At 40.2% G+C, this 19566-nt stretch overlaps 1 protein-coding gene across 1 annotated transcript in view; it reads left to right on the top strand.

Annotated features, from left to right (window-relative positions):
* Window positions 1-19566, top strand: part of LOC123276738 (uncharacterized) — a 67995-nt gene that overhangs the window by 29068 nt on the left and 19361 nt on the right. The window contains exon 6 of the mRNA XM_070485398.1: window positions 4219-4418. The gene's annotated coding sequence lies outside the window, so the exon portion shown is untranslated. The remainder of the gene's footprint in view (window positions 1-4218; window positions 4419-19566) is intronic.

Below are 19566 nucleotides of genomic sequence, written 5' to 3'. Positions count from 1 at the left end.
ATAATAGGGGACCTCAACCCCCCATTTACATCATCCAGAGAGAAAATCAACAAAGAAACAGCAGATTTAAGTGAAAAACTAGACCAGATGGATTTTATAGATATATATAGAACACTCCATCCAAAAACAGCAGAATTCACATACATCTAAAATGCATATGGAACTTCCTCAAGAATAGAAGATATGTTGGGAAATAAGGACTGCCTCAATAAAGAAAATCATATCAAGCATCTTTTCTAACCATAATGCTATGAAACTACAAATCGACTACAAGAAAAAAAGCTGAGAAAGGGACAAATATGTGGAGGCTAAACTACACACTACTGAACAGCCAATGTATCATTGAATAAATTAAAAGACAAATAAAAAATATCTCGAGACAAGTGAAAATGAAAATACACCATACAAACTCATATAGGATGCAGCAGAGGAGGTCCTAAGAGGGAAATTCAAAGCAATCCAAGCCCACCTTAACAGATTTGAATAATCTCAAATACGTGATCTTAAACTACACTTAATAGAATTAGAAAAAGAACAAAGCCCAAAGTCAACAGAAATAGGGAAATGATAACAAATTAGAGCAGAAATAAATGAAATTGTGACCAAAAAAAAAAAAAAAAAGACAGTAGAAAGGATCCATGAAAGGAAGAGCTGTTTCTTTGAAAAGATAAACAAAATTGACAAACCCTTAGCCAGACTCACTAAGAAAAAAAGAGAGAAAGCTCAGATGAATAAAATCAGAACTGAAAGAGGAGAAATTACAATGGATAACACAGAAATAAAAAGGATTTTCATAGATTATAAGAGAACAGTATGCAAAGCTATATGGCAACAAATTCGACAATCTAGAAGAAATGCATAAATTCTTAGATTCATACAACCTCCCAAAACTGAATCGAGAAGAAGTAGAGAATCTAAATAGACCAACCACAAGTAAAGAGATTGAAACAGTATTCAAACACCTCCCCAAAAATAAAAGTCCAGGACCAGAGGGCTTCTTGGAGAATTCTACCAAACATTCAAAGAAGATTTAATACCTATCCTTCTCCAACTACTCAAAAAAAATTGAGGAAGATGGAACGCTTCCTAACACATTCTATGAAGCCAACATCACCCTGATCCCAAACCCACACAAGGACAACACAAAGAGGGAAAATTACAGGACAATACCGCTGATGAACATAGACACGAAAAATAACAAAATATTGGCAAACAGGAAACAGCAATACATTAAACAGATCATACACCATGATCAAGTGGGATTTATACTATAGATGCAGGGATGGTTCGACATCGGCAAATCAATCAGTGTGATACACCACGTTAACAAAATGAGGATAAAAACCACACGGAGCCCTCTTTAAAGATGGCGTTGGCTGAAGAGAGCTGCCTTGCTCAAGGTTACACCACCTTCAAGGGACAGCCCGCACTAATTACTGATTAGTGTGGGCATGTAAAGGGCAGGATCTCTTTATCTTGGAATAACTTTAAGGGGCTATCCAAAGTCCAGAGGTCACAGTGGGTTGGCTGAGGGCTTTTTGGGGAGTTCACGGCTGATAAATTTCTTCCCCTGTCCAATTCCACATCGTTCCCGTTGCTTCACAGGTGTTGATCCCAAAAGGAATCCTTAATCAACTTCTTACACAAGTAATCTCTGTCTCGGGGTCTGCTTCCTAGAAATCCCAACATACGAAAACACTCCAAGCTCCTTCCTGCCTCAGAGCTTTGCACTATTAGTGCAGAAATAATCACCAATTCCGTTTGTCTATTGTTTTAATTTTCATTTTCCTTATCACTTGTGAGTTGAGTAACTTTTCAATTTGCCTTTCTTTTGGGGAAGCTGTTCTCCAACAGTGATGACTACTCACTTCATCATCTCCTTGAGGTTCCCCCACCCCTCTCTGGGATTCTGAGACACAATTAGCTTGGAGTGCAGATTTTCACATTTAGATGCAACAGCATCTACTGCTGGGGCTAAAACTTCATTGGTAATAATGCACTTTGCTTTTAAAGATTGTAGTCTGTAGAGGATGTCTTTCTGGGTCAGCTGAGTGGTTCCTGGAATAAAACCGTCCCTAAAGGAGCAGAAAGGAAACAGTGTTTAGAAGGAAGGATTTCCTTCATCATGTTCGTTAGATAGTGTAGATGATTCATGTACATTCTGTAATCTCAGAATGAGTTAGTCAGAGTACCAGCAAGGGATCTATTTGTCTTCCTTTCATTATTTTGCTTTGCCTTTCTTGGGATCTCAAAGTTATGACCCTTCTGACCTAACATGAAAGGGTGTTAAAAGCTGGATGATTATCTTCTGGCTGAAGAACATTCATAATGCTCAGCTTGAAGAGGGTTTTGATTGAAAAGTAATGTTACCAATGTTGATTGAGTACTTGAGTGCCAGGTGCTATTCTAAGTGTTCTGCATGTTTTAACTCATTGAATCCCCACCCAAAACCCCCAAACACAAAAGCTGTGAGTAACTTGCCCAAGATCACCAGTAGGAAGTGGCAGTGTAGGAACTGAACCCTGCAGCCTGACCCCAGAGCTATACATTTAACCACTTCCGTCCAGTGTCTCTAAAAATGGGCATGACTGTTTGATGGTTTTTTTCCAAAGGAAGAATTAAGGCATTCATCTTTTCTGTGCTGCTATTCCGACATGCTGTGACTTCCACTGTGAGGTGTAGCGGAATAGTTCAGAGTGTGTCCTGGAGCCAGATACTCTTACAACTTCCCCTTGGACAAGCCACTTCAGTTCCGTGAGTCTCAGGTTTTGCCTGGTTGTTCCTGGAGTCTTGGCACTGACTCATCTTTATTTTGGAAAGGACAAGTCCCTTCACTGGAATTCTTCAGGAAACAGAGAACCAGGACTAAAATTCAAGTTTCCTCGGAATATCTTCTCTTTCTAAAAATGGCAACATAACAACAGGTTTTTACTCCAAGCTTATTCCTTAAAGATGTGCCACCTAGGGATAAGTAGTTAGCCTCCCATGGCCTAACACTTTTCCATAATTTAAAGGCACTCTCTAGCAACAGGCCCACTGCCAGCAATTTATGCCCAGAAGCCGCACTTTATTTAAAGACATTACCCTTAGAAAATTAATTTCTGCCAACATATAATTCCTATCATACCTTTAAAAGAATCTGTTAACAGTGATCAATCTTACCTATTAAAACTATTTCCTGTCCAAATTAATCATTCTGGGAAACATTACATAGTTTCTTGCCAGGGAGCAAACTGTTATTTTAAATAAAAAATAAGTTTCCAGTATTGCTCTGGAGTGTTGTCTTAGTTGATTATAAACACAATGGATTCATTTATTCACTGATTCATTAAAAAATATGTATTGAGGAGGCCAGCCCCGGTGGCCTAGTGGTTAAGTTCGGTGTGCTGCACTTCAGCAGCCTGGGTTTGGTTCCTGGGCATGGACATACACTTGTCAGTGGCCGTGCGGTGGCAGTGGCCCACATACAAAATACAGGAAGATTGGCAACAGATGTTAGCTCAGGGCGAATCTTCCTCATTTTGTGAATGGCTTAAAAGAATGGTCTATTTTCATTCTTTTACATGTCGCTGTGCAGTTTTCCCAACAATATTTGTTGAACAGACTTTCCTTTCTCCATTGTACGTTCTCAGCTCCTTTGTTGAAGATTAGGTGTCCATAGATATGCAGTTTGCTTTCTGGGCTTTCAATTCTGTTCCAATGATCAGTGTGTCTGTTTTTGTACCAGTACCATGCTGTTTTGATTACTATAGCTTTATAGTATGTTTTGAAGTCAGGGATTGTGATGCCTCCAGCTTTGTTCTTTTTTCTGAGGATTGCTTTAGCAATTCAGGGTCTTTGGTTGCCCCATATGAATTTTAGGATTCTTTGTTCTATTTCCGTGAAGAATGTCATTGGGATTCTGATTGGGATTGCATTGAATCTCTGAATTGCTTTCTGTAGTATGGACATTTTAACTATGTTTATTCTTCCAATCCATGTGCATGATATCTTTTTCCATTTCTTTATGTCATCATCTATTTTTTTCAATAATGCCATATAGTTTTCGTTGTATCATTTCCTTGGTTAAATTTATTCCTAGATATTTTATTCTTTTTGTTGTGATTGTAAGTGGAATTGTATTCTTGATTTCTATTTCTGTAAGTTCATTATTAGAGTATAGAAATGCAACTGATTTTTTTTTTTTAAGACTTTATTTTTTCCTTTTTCTTCCCAAAGCCCCCCGGTACATAGTTGTATATTCTTCGATGTGGGTCCTTCTACTTGTGGCATGTGGGACGCTGCCTCAACGTGGTCTGATGAGCAGTGTCATGTCCGCGCCCAGGATTTGAACCAACGAAACACGGGGCCGCCTGCAGCGGAGCGCGTGAACCTAACCGCTCGGCCACGGGGCCAGCCCCAAAATGCAACTGATTTTTGTAAGTTGATTTTATACCCTGCAAGTTTACTGTAGTTGTTGATTATTTCTAATAGTTTTCCAATGGATTCTTTAGGGTTTTCTATATATAAGATCATGTTGTCTGCAAACAGCAAGAGTTTCACTTCTTCATTTCCTGTTTGGATTCCTTTTATTCCTTCCTCTTGCCTAATTGCTCTGGCCCAAACCTCCAGTACTAGTTTGAATAAGAGCGGTGATGGTGGGCACCCTTGTTTTGTTCGTGTTCTCAGAGGGATGGCCTTCAGTTTTTCCCCATTGAGTATGATGTTGGCTGTGGTGTTTATTGTGTTGAGGTAATTTCCTTCTATCCCCATTCTATTAAGCATTTTTATCATAAATGGCTGATGGATCTTGTCAAATGCTTTTTCTGCATCGATTGAGACAATTATGTGGTTTTTATTCCTCATTTTGTTAATGTGGTGTAACACATTGATTGATTTGTGGATGTTGAACCATCCCTGAGTCCCTGATATAAATCCCACTTGATCATGGTGTATGATGTTTTTAGTGTATTGCTGTATTCAGGTTGCCAATATTTTGTTGAGGATTTTTGCATCTATGTTCATCAGTGATATTGGCCCTTAGTTTTCCCTTTTTGTGTTGTTCTCGTGAGGCTTTGGTATCAGAGTGCTGTTGGCCTAGAAGAATGTGTTAGGAAGCATTCCATCTTCCCTAATTTTTTGGAAGAGCTTGAGAAGGATAGCTATTAAATCCTCTTTGAAAGTTCGGTAGAATTCTCCAGGGAGGTCGTCTGGTCCTGGGATTTTATTTTGGGGGATATTTTTGATTACCGTTTCAATCTCTTTACTTGTGATTGGTATATTCATATTCTCTGTTTCTTCTTGATTCAGCTTTGGGAAGTTGTAAGAGTCTCAGAATTTATCCATTTCTTCTGGATTGTCCATTTTGTTGGCATATAGCTTTTCGTTGTATTCTCTTCTAATCCTTTGTATCTCTGTGGTATCTGTTGTAATTTCTCCTCTTTGATTTCTAATTTTATTTATCTGAGCTTTCTCTCTCTTTTTTCTAAGTCTGGCTAGAGGGTAGTCAGTTTTGTTTATCTTTTCAAAGAACGAGCTCTTAGTTTCATTGATCCTTTCTACTGCCTTTATTGTTTCAATTGCATTTATTTCTGTTCTGATTTTTATTATTTCTCTCCTTCTTCTGACTTTGGGCTTTGTTTGCTCTTCTTTTTCTAATTCAGTTAGGTGTAGTATGAGATTGCTTATTTGAGATTTTTCTTGTTTGTTAAGGTGAGCCTGTATGGCAATGAATTTCCCTCTTAGTACCACTTTTGCTACATTCCATGTGAGTTGGTATGGTATGTTTTCATTTTCGTTTGTCACCAGATATTTTTTGATTTCTCCTTTAATTTCTTCAGTGATCCACTGGTTGTTCAATAGCATGTTCTTTAGTCTCCACATCTTTGTCCCTTTCTCAGCTTTCTTCTTATAATTACTTTCTAGCTTCCTAGCATTGTGATTGGCAAAGATGCTTGTTATTATTTCAGTCTTCTCAAACTGATCGAGGCTTGCCTCGTTTCCCAACATACAGTCTATCCTTGAGAATGTTCCATGCACACTTGAGAAGAATGTGTATTCTGCTTTATTTGAATGGAGTATTCTATATATATCTATTAAGTCCAATTGGCTTAGCTTTTCACTTAATTCCACTGTTTCCTCGTTGACTTTCTGTCTGGGTGATCTATCCATTGATGTAAGTGGAGTGTCGAGGTCCCTTACCATTATCGTGTTACTAGTAATATCTCCTTTTAGGTTTGTGAATAGTTGCTTTATGTACTTTGGTGCTTCTGTGTTGAGTGTGGAGATATTTATAAGTGTTATGTCTTCTTGGTGGAGTATCCCTTTGATCATTATATACAGCTTCTCTTTGTCTCTCTTTACCTGTCTTATCTTGAAGTCTGCTTTCTCTGGTATAAGTATTGCAACACTTGCTTTCTTTTGTTTGCCATTAGCTTGAAGTATTTTCTTCCAGCTCTTCACTCTGAGCCTGTGTTTGTTGTTGGAACTGAGATGTGTTTTCTGGAGGCAGCATGTTGTTTGGTCCTGTTCTTTTCACTGGACAAAGTATTCTTGGCTGAAAATTTTTGTCCTTCAAAGATTTGAATATGTCATTCCAGTCTCTCCTAGACTGTAAGGTTTTTGCAGAGAAATCTCCTGAAAGCTGGATGGGGTTCCTTCATAGGTTATTTTCTTCTGCCTTTCTGCACTTAGAATTTTTTTCTTTGTCATTCACTTTTGCCAGTTCCACTACTATCTGCCTTGCGGTACATCTTTTTACATTGACTTATTTAGGAGATCTGATAGTCTCTTCCACATAGATTTCCATCTCCTTCCTGAGCTTTGGGAATTTCTCTGCTATTATTTCTTTGAACAAGCTTTCTGCTCCCTTTTCTTTCTCTTCTCTGGAATACCTATAATTCTTATGTTGCATTTCCTAATTGAGTCAGATAGTTCTCAGAGACTTTCTTCATTTCTTTTTAGTCTTAGTTCTCTCTCCTCCTCTATATGGAGCATTTCAACATGTCTATCCTCGATTATGCTGATCCGCTCCTCTGTGATGTGTGCTCGAGCATTCAGGGTATCCATATTTTGTTTTATCTCTTCCATTGTGTCTTTCACCTCCAATATTTTGGATTGATTCTTCTTTATAGTTTCAATCTCTTTTGTAATGTAGCTCCCAAACTCCTTGAATTGTTTCTCTACATTCTCTTTTAATTTGTTGAGTTTTTTGATGATACCTATTTTGAATTCTCTGGCATTTAGATTACATATTTCTGTGTCCTCAGGACCCATTTATGGGTATTTGTCGTTTTCTTTCTGGTCTGGAGATTTAATACAATTTCTGATACTGCTAGAGGGTGTGGTTCTGTTTCTGCACATAGTGGTATTATTTGGTCACAGTTACTGCCTGTTGCCACTGGATGGGGGTCAACAGCCATGACCTCTGAGCCTTCTGAATTCTGCTGAGATCCCAGGCACTGGAGCCAGTGCTGGGCGGGTGGGGGAGAGGGCCACTTTCTTCTGTGTGCTCTCGGGGTTTTCTCACTCTGCTCTCACTATCTCCTCTCCTGGGATGTTGGCTTGATGAGATCACCCCCCACGATAGCTTTCACCTCAATAGAGGGCTTCCCTCTAGGCCTTGAGGGCCCTCAGGGATCTTTGATGTTCCCTTAAGTGAACCTCCCCTCCCCCTTTCCTTCCCTCTAGGAGGCTGTCTGGGGTCCCAGATGGCAGTCTTTTGGGTAGAGAGAGACGTTTTCTCTTACCCCATTCCACCTCCTCTGAGGGGGGCTCCAGCCTCTCTGCCCTCCATCATATGGCTGCATGGGTCTCTCAGACAACTTTTCTGTGGTGTTTGGATGTCCTCTGTTGGCATATGAATGTCTTTTTTGTTGTATGGTGGAGGGGAGAGATTACTGGGAAAGCTCATTCTGCCATGATGCTGACATCACTCCTCTAAACTCACCCTAAAATATTTTAGAGCAGAAACAATACTGTTAAAACAAAAGTGTAGTCCCCCAGGGTGGTTCATTTGCAGTGTGAATTTGAATGTTTGTACTACTTTCTTTCAGAATTCTTCCCTGGTCTTCTAGCTGAAAGGAATTTCTTTTTCTTCTGAACTCCTTTATCAAATTTTCTAGGACCTTTGTGATTGCATTAAATTGTTCCTCCATTTATCTTGTCTCCCCTAGGGTAGTTTCAGGTTCTCAAAGGGTAAAGACTTTGTCTTATTCATTTTTATAATACCAGCTCTTAGCTCAGTGATTTTCACTCTCCAGACTTTGGGTAACATTTCAGAATAAATATTAAGAAGAAACATATCATTGCTATTTGGCCAAATAGTGGCATTAAAAAATACATGTTATTTTACACTGTGGTTAGAAGTATGGCCTCTGGAGTTAGACTTCTTGGGCTTGAAAGTAGACATTGACACTTATTAGCTGGATAATCTTGGAAAAACTACCCAACCTCCCTAGGCCTCCATTTTCTCATCTGTTAAATGGGGATAATAATAGTACCCTCACTCTAGAGTTGCTGCCATGAGAAAATGGAGTAATGTTGCTAAGTGGTAAGGACAGTGCCTGGCACTCAGTAATAGCTCAATTAACAATGCTTTCCTAATCATTACTTATGATCTCTTACCTGGACAATATAAGGCGGCAATGGTTTCTGTAGAGAACCAGCCTTCAATTATGTTCTTATAGAAGTGGCACAGGGCATCCGCTGTTTAAAGAAATGTGGATAAGTTTTTTGTCTTTGAAAAAGCAGTGAATTAATGGATCTAGTTCTTGATCACCAATGGCTGCTGTCATCATGAAAAAAGAGATAACCAGATGTTAATGTGCCTCCTGATGAAAGAATATCATATGAACTAAGAAATAGTCTTGACAAAAAGAAACAATCAGGCAGGAATCTGATTCAGCTCTAGATCTATCTACCAATTTTCAGCAAATACAGAGGACAGAGGAACATGTTAAGAACCACAGGGATGCAATTAGCAAATTCCAGGCTGTGAACCATTTAAAACGACCAATGACTCAGTTTCTTCAAGTAACAAATTGCAACAATAAAAAAGGAGGCAATGAAGGAGTCCATAGATTAAAAAGATACATAAAAAATTTATCAACTAATCACAATGTGTGGACCTGATTCAAACAAATGGTAAACAAGAGAACATTCATGACTTGTTTGATGGATGAAATGAACAGTGGATATTTGATGATAAGAGGAAATTGTTAACTTTTAGATATAATAACAATGTTTTTAAAAAGTCGTCATCTTTTAGAGGTATATACTGAAACTGTTTATGGATAAAATATGGTTTCTGGAGTTGGTTAGGCATAATGATGAAACAAGATTAACCATAAAGTAATAGTGACTGAAATTGGGAAAAGAATACATGGGAATTCATTATTTTTGTATATCTTTGAGATTTTTCTATAAAAAGTGTTTCAAAAATAGGTAATTGTTTCAGGATGCTGAGAGATACTTCAGCACAGCGTGTGGGACTCCCAAAGGGAGCACAGATATCTTCCTTAGAGGACATGGGAATTGAATCTTGTATGAGTGAGTCATGGGTATAATGAGATAGAGAATTTTTTATACACCAGAATTTTACAGGGACCAGGGAAGATGGACTTATTAGCTGGAGAGCCTGGTTCCTATGAGAGAAATATTCTGAGTGGAGGGCTTGGACTACATTTCCTGTAGTGCTGAATATTGTGGGAAAGTTTAGGAGCTCAGACTTCTGAAATGCAAGGTGGAATGATCAGCAATATGACAGGAGGCAAGCAGTGCATGATGGGATTCCCCTCCATAGTTCCCCAGGCTACACCAACGCTACTTCTTTTGTGAATTTACACATGTGATTGGTGTCTTTTGGAAAACAGCAAGGGACAAATGGAGTTAGCACCCACAGATGTAGGAAAAGAGAGAGGGAATCATGTGGAAGTAAGGTCAGAATTCACACAAATCAGACAGGGCCCTGCATTCTAACAGGTTTTTTGGATTTCAAGGTTCAAACTCAAAGGGACATGAAAGCCCACAAGTGACTTCTGAGAAAGATGTAATATACTCATTAGAGTAAGGACTGATCCTATTCACTTTATTTTGCAATTTTGGTGCTCCAAGATTTTCCACTTGTTGGTTTTCTACCCCGACCACTTTCTCCATCCACTTCTCCTTCTCATCCCAAGAAGCTGTCTCTGATTCCTCAGGCTTACTTAGGAGTCCCTTCTATGCACTCCCAGTGTAACCTGTGTTTCTACTTTATCACACTTTCCCCACTATATTACAATTGCCTATTTCCTTGATTGCAGTCTGTGAGAGCAGGGATCCTATCTTGTTCATAGTTATGTCCCCAGCACCTATTGCCGAATCTTGCACATAAAAAACACTTAATACTTTTGGTTGATATTGAGTCGTATTTACCTGATACTATCCACTTGGGGCCCCCTAGACTCTTCAATATTTTCAAAGATGGCCCTAGGGATCCCCCTGAAGTGGACTGTAGCAACTATAGTTTATTTCTACCTTAAAGACCTTCCCATCTCTTGTTTTCTGGTTCCTTTAAGAATTCCTCCTCCTCTCCATGTAATCCCAGCGAGACTGTCAATCTTGGTTCTTCAACCCGCCCCCTTGGAACAAACAAATATCCCAGGTTGAACCTCTTAAGATGCAGTCTCAGGGACAGCCATATGACAGAATCCTGGCCAATCAGAGTCCTTTCTAAGAATTTTCCAAAGTGGAGGTGGAAAAGTAAGGCTATTTAGACCTTGAACTGAAGAGATGTGTCTAGGGTTGCTAGTGGCCATTTTATCTGCTTTTTGGAGGAAACCCTTCAGAAAACTACTCTCAGAGAAAAGCAGACAGAGAGATTGAGAGCAAGAGGGAGAGAGAGAAAGAGTGGTCTGAGGTTATTCAGTTCTGCTTTTTGTGCCAGAATTATGACTCCTTCAATCTGTTATAAGCCACCCTGATGGTCTGCCCAGCAGAATGGATCTATCATTTCCCTCTTTTGCTCAGGCTAATCTCTGTTACATGTATCCCAAATAATGCTGGTGAACACGAGGTTCTTTAGCTGCTGCTGGTATTGTACAATTGGATGGAACGTGTACATTTTCTCCTTTGCAGGCTGCATGGCTAACTAAAAATACCAAGTTTGTTAGCTATGCTGGAATCATATCAACTCAGTGTGTCGACTTTGCTCATTTCAGAAGTTCTGAGTGTCAGTCATATCTGTCTTTCATAAAAAGAAAGATAAAGCCAAAATTAATATTGCCTATGGCATGCAGTATCTCACTAGACAGAATTTTTCACAACATGAGATCAGCGGAGGGAAAGACAGTGCAATCAGTCGAAGATGACGAACATGTCAAGTGTTTGGACTTAATTAACTGGATCTATGAGTATGGTATAAACAGAGTCTGAGATGGAATTGGGCCACTTCTCAAGTTCCCTTTTTCATAGTTTTGAATCGTAACCCACCTACCATTGTGTGAACTTGGCTATGAGGTCTTGAAGATTTGAATCCTGTCTTCTGAGTTTTCTTTAACGTTTTAACTGAGAGCATTTCCTGAGCCACGTGGGACCAGATGGTTCCACCAGAGTCCTCAAACTATAAGCCTCCCCCCAGGGCCTGGGCAATCAATCTAGACTGCCTTTGTCTCCCTCCAGATAGGCTGGGGTTTTCCACTCATCACAGAATGCCTTTGGATGTATAAGGGCAGAACTAAGCCCTATAATAAGGCTTTGGTGTTACAAAGATTATGGAATTCCTTTCTCAATGTAATTCATAAAAACAATAGTAATATATAAAACAAATGTAAGACATTCCAACAACACCCTTATTGTTTCCATGTTGACTATTTCAATGTTTTTTATTTTATTTTTATTTTTTTGCTGAGGAAGATTCACCCTGAGCTTACATCCACTGCCAATCCTCCTCTTTTTTTTGCTTGAGGACGATTAGCGCTGAGCTAAAATCTGTGCCAATTTTCCTCTATTTTTTTTGTATGTAGGACACCTCCACAGTGTGGCTGGTGAATGGAGTAGGTCCATACCTGGATCTGAACCTGCGAACCCAGGCTGCTGCAGCAGAGCATGCGGAACTTTGACCACTTGGCCATGGGCCAGGCCCTCAATGTTTATTAAAAAGTATTGGATGTTAAATTCTTTCAAAGCGTATCTTGTGCGCTCTGGCTTCTCAGGTATCCTGTTTTATGGACCATCTAGCAGTGAATGCAATTAACTCAGACAGCATCTCTCTATTTTCTATTGCTTCTATCCACCAGAAGAACAATGAGATGAATTCTTGTAAATCTTTGGCAGCCAGAAAAATGTGCCCCCTCTCACATTCACGTTATCTGAAGTATATCCATTATATGAACGCCTCTACTTAATTCTCTTTTCTTTCTATCTCAACCTCATTTGCACAGGAATAGGACTTTTTGTTCCATGCCCCTTACTCTCCCTCCAAATCTTTGCATGGTACCCTCTAGACTGAACATCAGTTGAGCGGTTAACAAACTCTTCTACTTTCACATTTTCTGCATCCTCTTCACTGAATGTTCTTTTTGTCGTTTGCATTATAGAGATCTGGCTCTTCATGAGAATAGGTTACTATTTCCCCCTTTTAAGTGGAGGCTGTTGATTCTTCCATAATCCTTGTGTTTGTCACCCTCCGAGCTTCCAGTATGACCTCCTGAACATTACCCCTCTCACCCTATGTACAATCCCTTTCTCTCTTTGAGACTCACGCCATTTACCTTAACCACCCTCTGACACTCCTGGTTGTTGTAATTTACCAACCTCCCAGTCATTCCTTGTCCATTAAAGCCTTTAGCATAAGGTTCTTGATCTTTCCTTTGACTCCATGTCCCACCATTATCCTGAGTGACTCCTACATCTATATGGATGACCAATCCTACGCTCTAGTCTCTTCCTTCCTTGACTTTTATCATCAGGGAGTTTCATGGGACTTAACCCCCCTTGGCCGTGCTTCTGATTTTGGCATCACCTGTAAATGTTTCACCTCTGAAATCTTAAGTCCATGCATCTCATGTTTTTATTACTACTGCTGTGGACTTAATTGGTCCCCCTAAAACTTGTATATTGAAGCCCTAACTCCCAATATGATGGTATTTGGAGGTGGAAACTTTTGGAGGTAATTAGGTTTAGATGAGGTCATTAGGGTGGGGCTCTCACGATGGTATTAGTATTTGTATAAGAGGAGACACTAGAGAACTTGGTCTCTCTTTCTCTCCACCATGTGAGGACACAGAAAGCAGCTGTCTGCAAGCCAGGGAGAGAGCTCTCACCAGAACCCAATTATGCTGGCACCCTCATCTTAGACTTGCCTCCTCTAGAATTGTGAGAAATAAATATCACTTGTTTAAGCCATTCAATCTTTGGCACTGTTATGGCAGCCCAAGCAGATTAAGACAATTACCTTCAGTCCCTCCAGCTCTACTAACACTTTCAGTACCTTGTCTTCTCACCATTGATCTGCCTTTTTCTTGAATTCACTTCCTTGCCTAATCAGCTTGGATTCTTAGTCCTTCACTTTAACCATTTTCTTGCCAACTTCCCAAGATCCCTTGCCCACTGCCCTTTTATTGTGCCTTCTTGGAAAACCCTTAATCCTGGGTCATTCCTACTCTCCACTTGTATTTGTGATTTTCTGCAATATTTAAGGGTGATGTTCTCAAATATTAGAGAATATTTCTCCAATATTTTAGAGTGAGTTGGCGGAAATCACACAACCACATAGAGAGTGACTTTGAAGATGGATGATCACCAACCTCAAATGTGTCCTTATCATCACCCATTTCTCCTGCATTTCTGGCATCTGCTCTCTCTTCCATTTGCAGCAGTGATAATTTTTTTAAAAGATTTTATTTTTTTTTTCCTTTTTCTCCGCAAAGCCCCCCAGTACATAGTTGTATATTCTTCATTGTGGGTTCTTCTACTTGTGGCATGTGGGACGCCACCTCAGAGTGGTTTGATGAGCAGTGCCATGTCCACGCCCAGGATTCAAACCAATGAAACACTGGGCCACCTGCAGCGGAGTGCATGAACTTAACCACTCGGCCACAGGGCCAGCCCTCAGCAATGATAATTTTAAACATTGTCCACTCAGACTTCTACAGCACCTTTTTTCCCCATTCTCATCGAGTGATACTGAGTCCTATTTCACAGAGAAAATAGGATTCATCAGGTGGAAACTAGCTTAACTTCCTACTATGGAATCTACAAGCTTACATTTGTCTGTACCCCAGAATCCTTTGTCTTATGATGGAAGAGGGATCCCTTTAGTTTAAGTCAGTTTCTCTTCCCATGTTTAAGATCCAGCTAGTTGCATGTCTAGTGTGTGCCTTGTGCTTTGATGGTGCGTTTATGTAGTGGATGGACAAGTTTGGCCATCTGGCTGAATGGCAAATCAGCATCACCCTACAGTTTTGGCCTGCCCGTAGCCTTCAGAGATGTCCTACTTAGTGATGTTTCCAGCCCTCCATCTCCTCAGGGCTGATGAATCTTCCTGCAGCCACACAATGCTTCAGACTCTTGAATCCATAGCAAAAGCGATCAAAAATTGTTCTTGCACTTCGTGAATATTTCTACCAGTAGTAGGTCTGTTGTAAAGAGGAGTCTTGGGGAAATGATTCAGATATTGTCAAATATACGAGGCACTCATTAAGTAGTAGTTGATGTTCTTATTACCGTTCTATTAGATAATCTATTCAGACATCCCATTTGGATCGACTTCCCTGAAGACACTTACTCTTCTCGAGAAGAGGAATTAGTGTTAAACGTGAGTCAATCAAATGATAGTACTAACTGAAGGAAGCCAGCCTTATGAAGACACCCTTCTGAGTTTCCTTTACTTCTCCAAAGCCTGAGCTGTGTGAAGGATATGTCAGAAATGGTAATATAAAGCAGAATCTACTTTTCTGAACTCTGAGGATAAAAAGAAAGCTGTTTATTTTACAAACTGGGCTCAACATCTCTGGATATTATGAGAGGTTTCCACAGGGCCCCAGGAATAGAGAAGATAGTAGTGAACACCTTTTATAAACCCATAATTCATTTTATGAGTATTTGATTTTGGTGAGGGTGGGAGAGTCAGATGCGGGAAGAAGATTGGAAGAAAACTCTTTGTGGTCTCAGATAGAGGCAGAGTGACCCGTTGTATTTTGAACATGAGAGTGTCAATTAGTGGTTACCTGGTAGCTCATCTGTGTTAGATAATATCTGACTACCCATTCAGTTCCTGAGAGTAAGAAAGATCAAAGTTGGAGAACTGTTTCTAAATTAATTCCAAAATCATCATTATGTCCTTGCCTTTGCATTATCATTAATTTCAGGGCACAAGTGAGAGTTGACTATTTTGAAATTTTTAAATGCTTCTCTTTTAAGAGTGTAAGAAATAATCCAGACATTTCATGAGATGATAGCATGTTGGTGAATGAAGATATGCCATATTTAACATAACACATTTTTTGCTGCTCCATAAAATGCCAATGAATTAGGTCATGTGCTTTCTTCACGTAATTATAATGTAATATGCTAATATCATTTCCTACCACAAACGCTTCCTTCTGTAGAATATGTGTCCTTGTCCACATAGCTACAGTGAAATTTAGAGTGAAGTGATTATTTAGCAAACTCTGAGGCCTGATACAATGCTTTGGGCCTGTGATTTCTCACTAATCTTCATTGATGATGATAAACCATTCCACTTTGCAGGTATCCTAGAGAATTCTAGGGTATATGCAAAGATGCTCTTTTTAGCAGCTTGGAAAAAATCCAAGTATCTTTGATAGGTGCTTTGATAGTTCCATACTAAGGGACATTATGCAATAATTTAAAAGAATAAGATGTACAATCACATGCTGTCGTGAATAAAGCTCTAAGGTACAGTGTGGAGAGAAAAATGCAAGCTTCACCATGACATACAGAATGATACCTTCTACATAATTCAGCCCCCAATATTAGAATGTATTTCTACGGGGATAGATAGATATAGGTTTAGATATACATTTATTTTTAAAATGTCTAGAAGGATCTATATCCAGTAGGGGAGGTGGTCTTTTTCTTTAATGTTTACCTTTTTTTTACATGTAATATATTTTTCTTTAATGTTTATATTTTTAAAGGGAGGTATGATTACAAATTAATTAAACACATCCAACCTTTTTATTACAATTAGGTTTTATATTCCTAACTACTTTGGAGCCAGCAGATATGGATTCAGAAGTGACACGGGAATAAAAAATCTCACAACCTAGTGGAGTTATTGTCATAAATGGCAACAAGACAGATGCTTTAATGAAGGGTAGAATTGGATTATTTCAATAAATTGAGGATTCCTAGTCTCATTTGCGGCACCATGAGTGGAAATGGACTCTTTGGAGAGATCTTCTGTTACCTGGCAAAACACTTGTGCGGAAGCAGTTCCTGGTACGTCCCTGGATTTCTAGGTAGGATGATGATGGGAAACCTGCACAGGGCCTGGGCCCCCAAGGAGGGAAGAAAACAAAATCTGTGTGTGAAGATGGGAAAGCCAGTGAGACAGTTGTGGAAATGTCCAGGGGACAGGATCACTAACATCAAGACTCAGCTGGAGCAAGTCCTTTATCTTAATGAGCCCTGGAAGAGGATTTAGCTGTTCCTATCTGGATCTAGGAGCTACAGTGTTAACCATCCAAGAACCGAATGGATACACAGCTTGGCCTTTACTTCTGGATCCCAGAAGCTTTTTGTTTAGGTTTATTGTTTTGAATAATAATCCTGGATCTTGTCACTGAAATTTTAGATTGTGAAGATATTTTAGAGATTAACACAGAAGTATAGAGATTGTGTGATGGAATCCAATAGGCCCAGTTTTATTTCTGGTTCCAGTTCTGACTCCTTGGGCTAGTTAGTTAATCTCTCTGAGCCTCAGTTTCCCCAGTTTCTACCTCACAGTGCTGTTGGGGAGATCAATGAAATAATGCATGTTAGGAGCCAGTATCTGGTGAATAAAACCTAGTGGATATTAACATTATCATCTTCATTATCATTATTGCCTGTTAAAAGTTTCATTTTCAGCGATTCAACTGAAGCAGCCAAGTCCTCCTGATTCCAAACAGCCTAGAGAAGTGAGAGGACATTGTTCCCAGAAGGAGGGAGAACATCTTCGGGTCAAGATGACATTTCAAATTTAGTTCTTGATTCATCTCATGTTGGGACGAGTCGCTGGGCCATTGCTAATGTTTCCTTTCTGGCCTTTGCCCCGGCCCTCACAGGGAACTGGTCTAACGTTTAGAAGAGACTCAGGGTGGAAGGTTTGGTTGTGATCCAGAAACACACAGCTCCTTAAAGCCAAGTTCCCAAGACATTGCTCAGAGACAAAGTTTCACCAAGAGTATCACCCAAACACCACAAGACATCTGCTGGCTGAAAGTCCATCCACTGTCTAAAGAGAAACAGGAAAAACATCTGAATTCTCTTGCGTTGGTACTAGCAACAACAAGAAGAATTGCTAGTTGTCAAGCACTAACCTGTGGAAATAAAAACCATTCAAATGAGAACAAGCAAAGGCTATTTTCTCAGAGTTTGCTATAGCAAGGGAGTCGGCCCCCATCATTTGCAGTTTGGCAGAGATCCAGGCAGGCGGAGGACTGTAAAGCTTTATAGTGGAGAGAAGGGAAGGATCTGGATGCCCCCTGAGTGGAGGCTGTGGCATGGGGAAGCTGTAGGCGGGCTAACTAGAGGTGGACGTCCTATGTGATTGGTTAGGGGAGCACGTTTGGCTGTCACTGGTTGGTCCTATGTTAGAAGCGGGACAAAAATTAGGGAAGCTGCCAGTTATTAATTAATCCCTGGCCATTTGGGGCTGATTGCTGCAGGGGTTATTGTTTGGCTTTCTGGGCTGGTTGCTGGAGACAGTGGTCTGACTTCCTCCAAGTCTGATTTGGAGATAGCAGGCTGGCCTCCTGGGCTAGTCTGTAGATAATGGGTTGGTTTCCTGGGCTGGTTGCTGCAGACTGTGGGTCAGAGTTCTGTTTTAATATGTGATCTGGCCATTGTCCATTTGTATATTCAGGCTCTTACGCTGTATATGTGGTACTGTGTTCACTGCTTTACACACGTCAACTTATTGAATACTTCCTTCTATACAAACAGCACACTCTCCACAATGTTCTGCACTGCTTGTTCTCCTGCACAGTGCACGCTGAAGATCTTTCCGTATCAAACATATATTTTAAGTGCTATATTTTTAAAATAGTGGCATAATATTTCATTGGATAGATGTACCATTATTTGTTTAACCACCCCCCAAACCCAACCTTGTTGCTATTACAAATTAGGGTGCAACACCTATCCTTGTGGTGATGACAGCTTGCATGTACGGCAATGGATCTGTGGGATACATTCCTGGAAATGGACTGCTGGGTAAAAGGGAAGGTATGATGTTGCTAAATTTTACCTCAAATTATACCTAATTTAATTCTTACAAAAACACTATAGGATTGGCGTTTTGATAGACGAGGGAACTGTCTCATAGACATGAAACAGCTGGTCCAAGGCGATGAGTGCAGCCTTGGAATTGGAACCTCGATCTAGCCAGTGGGCTCTGAAGCACTGTGTCCTACTGCCTCCTCCCCGTGTTAGGGTGGCTACTGTTATTAACCTCCAGCCTCAGGTCAGGCACTGAGCTAAGCATGCTATGTACAATAGCTCCTTTAAATCTCACAACCCAGAGGCCGGCCCGGTGGCCTGGGGGTTAAGTTCATGTGCTCCGCTTTGCTGGCCCAGGGTTTTGTCAGTTCGCATGCTGGGCACGGACATGGCACCACTCATTAGGCCATGCTGAGGCAGCATCCCACATGCCACAACTAGAAGGACCCACAACTAAAGAATACAACTACATACTGGGAGGATTTGGGGAGAAAAAGCAGAAAAATAAATAAATAAAGATTGCCACCTGAGCTAATATCTGTTGCCAATTTTTAAGTCTCGCAACCTTCGGAGGTAGATGTTACTGTATTTATTAAATCTAAGATGCCATCAATGAGAAGTTCCACCATTATTCTGTGACTCATCAAGAAAATGCAAAACAGTGCTACTTAAACTTGAGCATGCTTTGTTTGTAAGGCACTTCCTGATGTTAAAATGAAATGTAAAAAAGTGTGCATCTTGGTGTCACAAAATACAGCATTATCCCATTTCACAAGTGAGGACACTGAAGTATCATGAGGTGAAATGACTTGCCTAAGGTCACACTAGGCACTGGCAGAATTGAGGTTTGAACGGTTATCCATTTAATGCCAGAGCCACCTCAGTACTCAACCCTTTCCTTGCTCTTGTGCTGGGGGCAAATAATTCTTTGGAGTCAGAACTTCTCCAAGTAAAGTATTGGTACCAGGGAATTCTCCAGGTTTAGATGGCAGAGCAGGAGGGCTTGGAAATGTGCAGGGCTGTTATCCCGGCTGATATGAGCTAAACCGCCACAGCCTCTGCCTCTGCCACCTGGTTTAATCATCTCGTGTTGTAGAACTCAGTTCCGATGATCACATTTTCCTGCTTAAAAACAACCCTCCAATGGCTCCCCAGTGCTGT

The sequence above is a fragment of the Equus asinus genome, chromosome 14, assembly GCF_041296235.1.
Source record: "Equus asinus isolate D_3611 breed Donkey chromosome 14, EquAss-T2T_v2, whole genome shotgun sequence".
Lineage (NCBI taxonomy): Eukaryota > Metazoa > Chordata > Mammalia > Perissodactyla > Equidae > Equus > Equus asinus.
This window is presented reverse-complemented; position numbering and strand designations above follow the sequence as displayed.